General features: G+C 36.5%; 1 long non-coding RNA gene across 1 annotated transcript; it reads left to right on the top strand.

Moving 5' to 3' along the window:
• The first annotated feature begins 3,405 nt into the window (after nucleotides 1-3,405).
• LOC135747074 (uncharacterized) lies at nucleotides 3,406-6,771 on the top strand. The gene is made up of 6 exons (XR_010531664.2): nucleotides 3,406-3,704; nucleotides 5,075-5,124; nucleotides 5,221-5,277; nucleotides 5,428-5,488; nucleotides 5,640-5,701; nucleotides 5,864-6,771. It is a non-coding gene; the product is annotated as an uncharacterized lncRNA (long non-coding RNA).
• The last annotated feature ends 1,498 nt before the right edge of the window (nucleotides 6,772-8,269 follow it).

Below are 8,269 nucleotides of genomic sequence, written 5' to 3'. Positions count from 1 at the left end.
TTTGTTCCCATTCATTAGTGATGGCAATTTCCTTTGTGCAGATGAGAGCAGGAGGGAATTGATTAAAGTATGCATTAAAAATGAAGAGTGAAAAAAAGGTCACAGCGTGATTTTTTTTCTGTTACCTATTCTTGAGGGCTTCTAGTGTAAGAAGATATGACATCCTTTGGCATCTGTGCTGTTTAAACTATGATATTAACACTAAAATATGACATAAATTAGCTTGTCTGGAATGAGGCTATTACATCTCATCTTATCTCTGTATCTAAAAATATATCACATCACTACATTATTAATCATATCGTTCTTCTGTAGCACCAGATGTGACAATGTTGTAAAGTGCAAAAACTACAGCTGTTAGGATTCGTAGAGTGCAGTCATCTGTGGATAGACAAGTGGAGTTATTATCTTGGGAATGTGGTAAATTTAGAAATCGGTAAGCTGTGCTTGTATCACATTTTTCCTATTCAACTGTATTTTCCTCCATAAACGTATTTACACAAGTCATCATTTTATTATGTGTGGCAATTCCCTCAAGGATCGGATGGTATCATGTCATTTGTCCAGTAACATCCCCAACACCACTTCCCAAAAATGACTTTCCCTCTGTCTAAAATGCAGTGCAAGTTTTCTTTTTGGCCATTGACCCAAATAAACACTAAAACAGTAAAAAAAAATGTGTTTGTTTTATTAACAACAGGTCAAGAGTTAATTTCTTTTAACGTATCGGTTTTGACTACAGATGAGTTATAACTTATAAAATAGTTGAAATAAGTCAACTTGATGTTATAAGTTGTAGCAACTTGTCTCTTGTCAAGATACATAATAGTAAAGTAAATCAACCACAACATTTAAGGCAACAAAGCTTTTTTTGCAGTGCACTTTCAATTGACACTAATGCATTTTTGCTGTCTTGTGGCCTGTGGAGAGAACCGAGCAGTTTTCTGCTTTTAAATCACCAGTGTCACTGTGATACAGGTGTAAAGACTAGCTTTAAACACTAAGCTCGTCCGTGAGCTCCACTAAATCCCACCATTAAAGTCCAGGACAAAAGGTAACCATGATTCACGCCAAAGCCGATAGCGTCAAACTGCGGCATTCGTCACCATTGGCAGTCTGTTGTCAGCGTCTGTGATTAATTATGCTTATTTTAATTAGCTTTCCTGCCACAAAGCTAATTGCTTGTGTATTGTTAGCAGAAAAGACTCGGCACCTCGGGCGAGCTGTTAGGACGACTTATATCAAATCTGATTTGGGCAATAAGCGTTTTCGAAAGGGCAGGCGGCTATCAACTGCAGGTAAATGCCGCGTGACCTTTTTAAAAGCCAATACGGGAATGTTTCACCGTCCCAATAAAACGGATATTAGAACGAAGTCCCACCTTTCTGTGTACCTGTTTCCTCATGAATTCACATCAGCCAGATTTCTCTTTTACTGGGAGAAGAAAGCAATATCAGATCAGAGGTGTCTGACAGCTTGATAAAGGCTAGTTATTTGTGAGCATCTTATGAACAGCTGTGGCAGCAGACGTATGGCTTGACTTTATCTGTGACAGAAGCAGGCATCATGTGCAGCCACATGAGGTGACTGAGGTGGATTATCATACATTAACGCTTCAAACTAAGTGGCTTTATAGCCTTGCAAGCCGACAAATATTATCTTTTTGATCTATTTGCATACAGGAAATGCTTCGCATCACACGTTAAAGTTAAAGAGCAGATGTGCTGGTTGTTTAAAATGCCTCAAGGCTGCGCTTAAAACGTTTTTGTGTAACACAGAATGACTTTAGTACAACGCTGGTTATCATCTGGTTTGACAGCCACTTTAATGTCCGAATGCCAACCAATGCGTGCTATGTAATTATGGAAATGCATCTGGCCAGAGGATAATTTTATTGCTTAACAGTTGCCGTTATGTATTTCAGACAATTTAAGGAGTTATTACCAAGGGGCATCCTTCCGGTCCCTATCGTGAAGTGACTTAAACTGGAATTCATCGACTGGCTTCAAAAGGGAGTAAATCCCATAGACCCCCCTCCCATGTTAAAGTTCCAAACTTTATAGCAGAAATAAATGTGTTTACAGCCTGGTACAAAAAGTAATTTTGCCCTGCTTGACAACTGTGGAGGGGGGGATTTTTTGTAACTCATCTGTTTAAATTATATTTAGCATAATTAATGGCGTGGCCACTTGAGTGACGGGTGAACTACCACTGCTGTCACTACTGTCAAGCTAGGCAGGTGTGATTTCAGCAACCAGCCACCTCAGCTCTACGTATGTCCCACCTCTTTACCCATTTTCGGTTTTCGGTGAGTGATGCACGGTGACACGCTTTCAAGATGGCGATAGCAGGCTTCGCCAACTATTGGCTCTTTACACACTGGGTGACGTCATGGACACTACGTCCATATTTTTTACAGTCTATGGTTATTAATCATGTTTTACAGCTTTGTTTTTTTTTTTTGGAAATCTTTAGGGTGAGATATAAAAAGAAACAAATAAAAAGTTTGTTGACATACTGTACTGTAACCCAGGTGAAAAAGAAGTACACTTCAAAACAGAGATGGGACCAAGTCACACATGTGCAAGTCTCAAGTAAGTCTCAAGTCTGAACCTTCAAGTCTCAAGTAAGTCCCAAGTATTTTTTTTCTTGGGCAAGTCAAGTCAAGTCGAGTCACAGGCTATGTCAAGTCAAGTCAAGTCCTGTAGTAGGTCAAGTCAAGTCCAAGTCAAGTCACCTTATTATTGTAATTTTACCTGCAGAATCTGATCTTAATAAAGTGACAAGATATACAGTAAGTAACTATCAGTAAATTACAATAATTTGGATTTGCATTGTAAATACTCATGTTCAGTAAAATACATCTTGAAATCAAACAAAATTGTAACTTCATAAATTATTTATTTTTCACTTCTGCAAACCGTGTTTGAAATTTTCCACATTGAGTCCATAAAACAAATACCAGCTTAACATCCAACACACCCCTCTCTGAACACCTCCCTCTCTCTCAAACACAGTTTACGTACAACATTAAACTTTGTTAAATTTCTCCTCTCTCTCTCTCTCGCACACTCTTTCTCTCTCTCTCTCTCTCTCTCTCTCAAACATGTGCCCAGAAAAAACGAGCGCGTCACACCTCTTCCGTTCGCGCGCCTGAATTTGAAAAAACAAACTTGAGCGTGCAAAAGACGTGGCATGTGAACCGCCCCTAACATTGTAGAATCAAGTAATTTTTCTCTGTGTGTGTGTTCAGGTGGCAAACTTGAAAAAGAAGTATTCAAAAATAAAAATAAGTATCTTTAAAAATAAATCAAAATTATTTTGCCCACATTTGTCCCCAACACAGTATGATGAGGGCTACATTAGCTATTATTACATTCGATAACTACCAACTAACCACACTGTTAGATGTCGCTGTAGATTTAGCAGCACTGTACTGTAAAAATCCACAGTACTATACTGTATGTGTACATTACAGTAAAGTACTGCAGTTCATAGTGCATTCTGGGTAAATTTGTTTGAGCGGGAAAATTTTACAGTATATTTTGGTCTTGATGTAACCTTGCTGTAGCCATTGCTGTAATGTGCCAGGTGTACTTGCAATAATCAGAGAAAGTGCGCCAACGTCAAATCACACAGAGGGAGAGAGAGCACAACTCCTGGCTGCAGCTGAAGAAGGAGGACGATTGATTTCTGTCAGTTCGGTGAGTTTGGTATATTTTCTGTTTCATGAAAACTAAATTTTTAGTAGAAGAATTTTGTCAAAAGTTTGTCATATTGTTTTAAACGTGCAATGAGAGAGAAAATGGTCGCCAACAAAGTTTTAATCTCCCTCAGAAAGTAAGCTAACATTACACAGATGCCTACCGCTGCTTTAACTCGCTTTACACCTTTATTAATGAATATAGGGTTGTTTTAACTAAATTATGACCGTTTTGGTGAGTTTATATTTGTTGAAAGTGTGGTAACAATGAAACTATTTTTAACAAAATGGACAAAGACCACCCGCCAGCGCGGTCTTGCGGTCCCAGCATATGGTCGTTTATCTCGGTGTTTTATCTGTTCAGTTAGCGGTAGAGAGAAGTATTAAGTTCGACTGTTTGGCAAGGCTGACTCGTAGATTAACGTTAGCTGTGCACGTGAAAAAGCACAGTTTCATATTCATATTCACATTAATCTGTATTTGCGTCTTTTTCAAATATGAAAAGCTGGATATAAGAATATCAACATAAACAGACAGGACTCGACACGCCGTAAACTTAATATTCAACACAGACCGTAGTAATCAACTCCTCAACAGAAGTGAAACCAAGAAACCTCATATTTAACTGGATATATGCATTGCAGTTGTAACTGCGGCCAAATATCGTTCAGACCTGGGCTCATCTTATTATCAGATGATTGCTGCGCGCTTATTGTTATCATTACGGTATATTAGCAAAACCAAAGCATATTTTCTTTAAAGCGTTTTACACGCCCAATAAGTTGTCCGATACATTTTGTATGGCATATTATTTCCACCACTTCAGATGTATTACATGCAATATAAGTTTCCAAAACACCTCAAATCAATGCACAAAAGGAGAATGGGCTCCGCATTTACGTAATAGCATGACAGGTACCTTCTTCTCGTCTGTCATCTGATTCTTCATCTCTGGATGTAAAATAGTCCATTATAACATCGTGTAGGACACTGGCATCAACAGGATTGCTCAAATTGCGGCGATTGCTCAAATTGCGGCGATCATGTTAATCCTTAAAGTGAGCAACTTTGTAAAAAAAACCTTTGCGTGAAATAGTGTGTTACACCGCCGCCTGTCCGGGTGAAACATTAAAGAGGGAGGCTTGTTACCTTGTCACTATAAATCGCTATTTCCTCACTAAATATATTTTCAGAGATTTTCTGTAGACAAGATGTTAGAATAATAATTTAATAAAAACCCAATTCTGACAAAAGTTACATTTGACTTATTTAGTTACTTTTCTGAAAATCTTATTCCACTGGTATGCATCATATTAAACAGAATGCTTTCAAAATGTCAGCCAGTAACACATCATATCTTTTTTTTTACAGCTCTAACGTTACAGTTTGCTCCACTTTGCTCTGTGGTTTATATGTTTTCTGTAAGTATTGACCACATTTATATATAACCATAGACTGTAAAAAAGTCTACTTATTTCTATGGCTAACAGATTTTGTAACATTTGTATTTTTTACAGTCTTACCATTGCTTGTAAGCTGGATTGAGTAAGATGGATCATCTTTAAAGGAACCAGGCAAGTACAGGATGTACAGTTACACGTTACTAGTCATGTTATTTTTTCGACTGCAATATTAAATGCTTTTACGTCACATGTAAAAGTACACAGGAATGTGGCTGATCACTTTTTATTTGTAGTTTACATGAGTGTCCTTGCACTTTTCAGGAGTTAAGGCAGATGTGGAGGCACACGGGTGACACCAGACACACACCAAGCACATTGTTCGGTAAGTTTACACTTTACCACTACAGTTTCTTTAAATACCCATGTATACACTCATACACAATTTCCACACGCAACACTGTCACGCGACCACACACACCCACACAGAATAAAATATTGTATCCAAATCAGTAACAATTGTACTTTCTGTTCAGGACATTCAATCATGACATGATCCATGTGGATGCTGTCCATTGAGGAAAGAGTTTGTTCAGAGGTAAGTGAATCTTCTGTATTTTAGTGGAATTAGGTGTGGAACATTAGAATAAAAGCAAAAGGTTTCAGAATAGGGGTAAATTCAGGGCTGAGTTTAGGTGTTTTTTAAGAATCTTTTTCTATCTTATATTTGTTGACTTAAAGTTTGTGATATTTCTAACAGGTTTCTGGACAGAATTAATCCCAAAGATGGGAAAAAGTGCACATCCAGACAAGGAGCAAGCAAAAAGACAAGGAACTTGGTGCAGAGAAAAGCTGTGGCCATTGACCCCCATGTGAACAGCTTCATGCAGTCCCTGATTGAGTTTGAATGTGCGACTTCAAACCAAAGGCCAGTGTCTGTCTGCCACAGTTTAATGCATTTATTTTTAGTGTTCAATAAAATTCAAATAGAATATTTAAAACTATGGGCCAGTGTTCTTTTTACCACAGTTAAATGTTACCTTTTAGTTGATGATGGACTTAAAACTTCAAACTATGGAACAGTGTTCTTTTTACCACAGTGAAATGTTACCTTTTAGTCGATGATGGACTTTAAACTGAAAACTTCAAACTATGGACCAGTGTTCTATTTGCCAGAGTTAAATATGTTACAGCAGGGGCCTCCAAACTTGTTTATACTTTATAATATTTTATTTTATTTTACTTGTTTATTATTGTTTATCTTGTTTTAAATGATTGTTTCAATTACATGTTTTTTTAATAAAATGTTTGATATAAACATTGCTTGGATTGCCTTTTAATTCATAATGTCATGTCAAGGATAGCATTTTTTTACTATATTAATAACTATAGATTTAAACCTAAATATCTAGCTATAATACATTATTGTATTAACTGTAATAAGTAATAAATAGTATTTATGGGTCAATATAGACATTACAGTAAATTACTGTAAAAATAGGCTATTATTGTAAAATTACAGTACAGTACTGCTTTGTAACTATACGGTACTAGTTTGTGTACTGTAAAACTGGATTACAGTACAGTACTGTAGAACCAAAATACAGTAACTTACTGGCAACCGTGCTGCCAGTACCGTACTGTAAAAATACAGGGAAATCGTTAACAGTGCAGATATTAACAAATTGACAAGCACTTACTGGGCATAATGGCTCTTTAAATGACGACCAAAATTGGAGGTTGCCGTCTGGCTGCCTGTGATTTTAATGTTGCATGTCTTGCAACGCACTGTTCGTCTTTTGCCATCTTGTTGAAGCCAAAAGCGATGACCCTCCGTACCCCTCCGGCTGACATGTTGATATCTGATCTAAGTGGGCGTGGTGTGCGTAAGGTACGAGAGGGCATGACGAATGATAGTGTCGTGATTCAGTCATGACAACACCATTCTCAGCCTGCGCTCCAGCTGGGTCGACTTTATTTTTTAAAATAATTTATATATTTTATATTTAAACTGAAAACATGATGTGATTAACACTCAAGTCATTCAAGTCATTGTGTCTCAAGTCAAGTCAAGTCCCGAGTCTTTAACTTCCAAGTCCGAGTCAACTCAAGTATTTTATTTTTTGTCAAGTCAAGTCACAAGTCACAAAAATAGCGACTCGAGTCGACTCAAGTCCAAGTCACCAAGTCACAAGTCCCCAAGTCACAAGTCCCCATGTCTGCTTCAAAAACATAACAAAAACATAAGGAAAATAAATAGTTACGCTCTCACGTCCAAATTTGAGGAAGTGGAGGAAGTGACATATGCTTTTTTGTAGTTCTTTTTGTGCTCGGGTTACTACCCGAAACCCCTAAGTATAAAAGTACAAGTAAAAGTGATACAGACCCTGTCAGGTTATGGTAGACATGTCATTCAACCTATTTTAAGTCGATGTACCATCACAAGGGTCTTGAAAATATATTATGAAGGTTGAAAAACTACAAAGTGTCACTTTAATATACTAAAAATTCTTCTTTAGTACTTCTTGATATAATCTTAAGAACATCTACACTGTTAACGATTTTCCTGTATTTTTACAGTACGGTACTGGCAGCACGGTTGACAGTAAGTTACTGTATTTTGGTTCTACAGTACTGTACTGTAATCCAGTTTTACAGTACACAAACTAGTACCGTATAGTTACAAAGCAGTACTGTACTGTAATTTTACAATAATAGCCTATTTTTACAGTAATTTACTGTAATGTCTATATTGACCCATAAATACTATTTATTACTTATTACAGTTAATACAATAATGTATTATAGCTAGATATTTAGGTTTAAATCTATAGTTATTAATATAGTAAAAAAATGCTATCCTTGACCTGACATTATGAATTAAAAGGCAATCCAAGCAATGTTTATATCAAAAATTTTATTAAAAAAACATGTAATTGAAACAATCATTTAAAACAAGATAAACAATAATAAACAAGTAAAATAAAATAAAATATTATAAAGTATAAACAAGTTTGAAGGCCCCTGCTGTAATATATTTAACTCTGGCAAATAGAACACTGGTCCATAGTTTGAAGTTTTCAGTTTAAAGTCCATCATCGACTAAAAGGTAACATTTCACTGTGGTAAAAAGAACACTGTTCCATAGTTTGAAGTTTTAAGTCCA

This window comes from Paramisgurnus dabryanus, chromosome 1 (genome assembly GCF_030506205.2).
Source record: "Paramisgurnus dabryanus chromosome 1, PD_genome_1.1, whole genome shotgun sequence".
Taxonomy (NCBI): Eukaryota; Metazoa; Chordata; class Actinopteri; order Cypriniformes; family Cobitidae; genus Paramisgurnus; species Paramisgurnus dabryanus.
The sequence above is the reverse complement of the archived record's forward strand: the minus strand, read 5'-3'. Positions and strand labels throughout refer to the sequence as shown.